This window comes from Mandrillus leucophaeus, unplaced genomic scaffold, assembly GCF_000951045.1.
Source record: "Mandrillus leucophaeus isolate KB7577 unplaced genomic scaffold, Mleu.le_1.0 Scaffold1626, whole genome shotgun sequence".
In the NCBI taxonomy this organism is placed as follows: Eukaryota; Metazoa; Chordata; class Mammalia; order Primates; family Cercopithecidae; genus Mandrillus; species Mandrillus leucophaeus.
In genome coordinates this window covers 44,168-46,676 of record NW_012101617.1, presented here as the reverse complement: position 1 = coordinate 46,676, position 2,509 = coordinate 44,168, and positions in this window count along the sequence as shown.

The window sequence follows — 2,509 nt, the reverse complement described above, 5'->3', positions numbered from 1 at the left end:
GATCAGATCTGCATTCCAGAAGAATCACTCTGGGTTAAGTGTGAAGAACGAACTGAGAGATGCTAGACTGGATACATGGAGAAGAAGAGGTTCGGGGAAACCCTGGCGGGAACTGTAGGGAGAATATTAGGATGGAGGAAAGGGTAGAAAGGACCCTGAGAGATCTGAGTGATCAAGATCCACTGTTTCACACATGGAAAATGAGGTGGAAAAGGAGAAAGGTCCCCATGTGAACAGCACCCCATCTGGAAAAATGACATAAAACAAGGGAATTTGGCCCATGACATAAGAGGTGCTTGGGCTCGCATGGTATTGAGTGATCAGGGAGGAGTTTAGTTGAGTTCACCTCTACAGACAGGTATTGAGTGCCAGGTATGCTGTCATCAGGGACATAAGGAAATCAAAGGTATCTGCCTTATATCTTTGTGACCTACATGTCTGGTCCTGCTTAAGAACTATGCCAATCCCTGACTTCCCAGGGCCCCGACTAATTTTGTCTTGTGTCCATGTGAGAAGGGAGCTGAGGCTTGGCAAGAGGATCTTAGCCCATATGGTCCAAAAAATAGTAGAAAGATTTCTTTAGAAGACACAAATTCCCTAATTAAATTGACTAATTTATCCATACAAGAGAAATAAAATCACTAAAAAATAAACTGAGTGAAGGAAAAGAAATCAACAAAGTATAATTACCAGAAGTTTGTGGGATTCTGCATGAAAACAAGCTTGAAGAAATAGTGAAAGCAGAAGATTTGCCTAACAGTATGACACTCGAATGAAAAAAAAAAAAAAACACATAGGTTTAGTGGTGTTGCTTCTTTACAGATGCAGGAGGTTTGAAAACTAATAGAGAAAAATATTTGGAGAGAACGCCATCTTAGCTTTCACACAGAATGCAAGACCAGCCTTTCCAGTGGGCATCTCTTGATTTTTGTTTCCAGGGCTTTGATTTCATAAACACAGCTTAGCTCTACAGATCATCTGGCCCAGTCTGCGACCCAGGTTTGTAATGATCTTGTTCAGTCATGGTCCAGCCTGTGCATAGAGATCCTAAGATGATGCCCAGTGATCCTGTCTCGTGGTATCTCATTCAGCTGAGAACCGGTGGGACCTAAACTTGCTTCTAAGCAACAGAATGTGGCAAAAATGATGCCACTTCTGTAATGAGGTCATAACAGCCCCACTCCTGTATTACTAGATGACTCTGTCTTCTGCCTTCTTTGTTTGCAAGTTTTGATGAAGCAGAAAGGCCTGTGTGGCAAGGAACTGAAGTCAGCCTCTGGCCACCAGCCAGTAAGGAACTGAGGCTGTCAGTCTAACAGGCATGGAGGAATGAATCCTGCCAACAATTGCTGGGGCTTGGAAGTGGATCCTTCCCCCGTTCAGCCTCCAGATAAGACCCAGCCATGGCATTCTGATGAAAATCATATGAGAAAGCTGCACAGCTGTGTCTGGATTCCTGACCCATAGAAATGTGGGATAATACATATGTGTTGTTGTAAGCTGCTACGTTTGTGGCAATTTCTTACATAGAAATAGATAGCTGAAAACACTTCCCACAGCTTTCATTGAGTTAAGTGACCCTTGGGGCCAGTTAGAACTTCTCTCATCCCCTTCCCTGTGGCAGCCCTTATCTTTCTCCTAGGTTGACATCCCGCTTTCTCTTTACCAGTGTAAATGTAAAGTTCTCTTACTATCTCCATTGCTGTCCTCTCACACCATCCAGGAGGTCCCACTAGGGAGTGGCAGACAGAGAGGAGGAAGTGCTGTGGTCTGGGGTGTGGGTAGACTCCTCCTCATGGTTCAACCTTGAGTGCAGGTATTACCAGTTGGAAGAAGAGAGGTCAGGAATCATCAGGGATTGGAAGGAGATGAGTGAACAACCCACCGCTCTCAGGCCCATGCAGGCTGTGAATTAAAACAGTGATGAATAGACTCTACATGGCCCCCGCTGGTCTTTACCCTTCAGCATTCTAGATAGTGCACTTCGTATGCCATGATGCAAACACCACTGATTCCCTCCATGGCAGATATAAATCTCCCTTTCCCCCGCATCCAGCAAGCACATTCCATCAGCCTATGGGTCACTTCAACCCCATGACTCCCCCGTCGGGACTGTGGCAAATGCAATAGACTCTGGTCCAGTCTCTGTGCCCGGAGAAGAAAAGGAAGCTGGTCAGAGCCCACAGGCGGTGACCCACAGGGAGCCAGTAGATGGGTATGAGGGTGAGTGTGAAAGAGCGGTCACTTCGGCTCAGCAGTCAGACTGTCTCCTTAGAGTCATGAGTCACCCCACTGACAGTTACTAAACTTCCTAGTGACCTCAGTTTCCTTGTCTGAAAATGGGGCTGATAGCTGTCTCTAGGTCATAGGGCTCTTGTGAGGTTTAAATGATTTAATTCATGTAAATCCCTTAGGAACGTGACTGACACTTTTTTAAAGGCATAATTCTGTAAAAGAGTGGGACCCATCCATTTATGTCCTGTTTCCTTATTCCAAGTGTGATGAAACC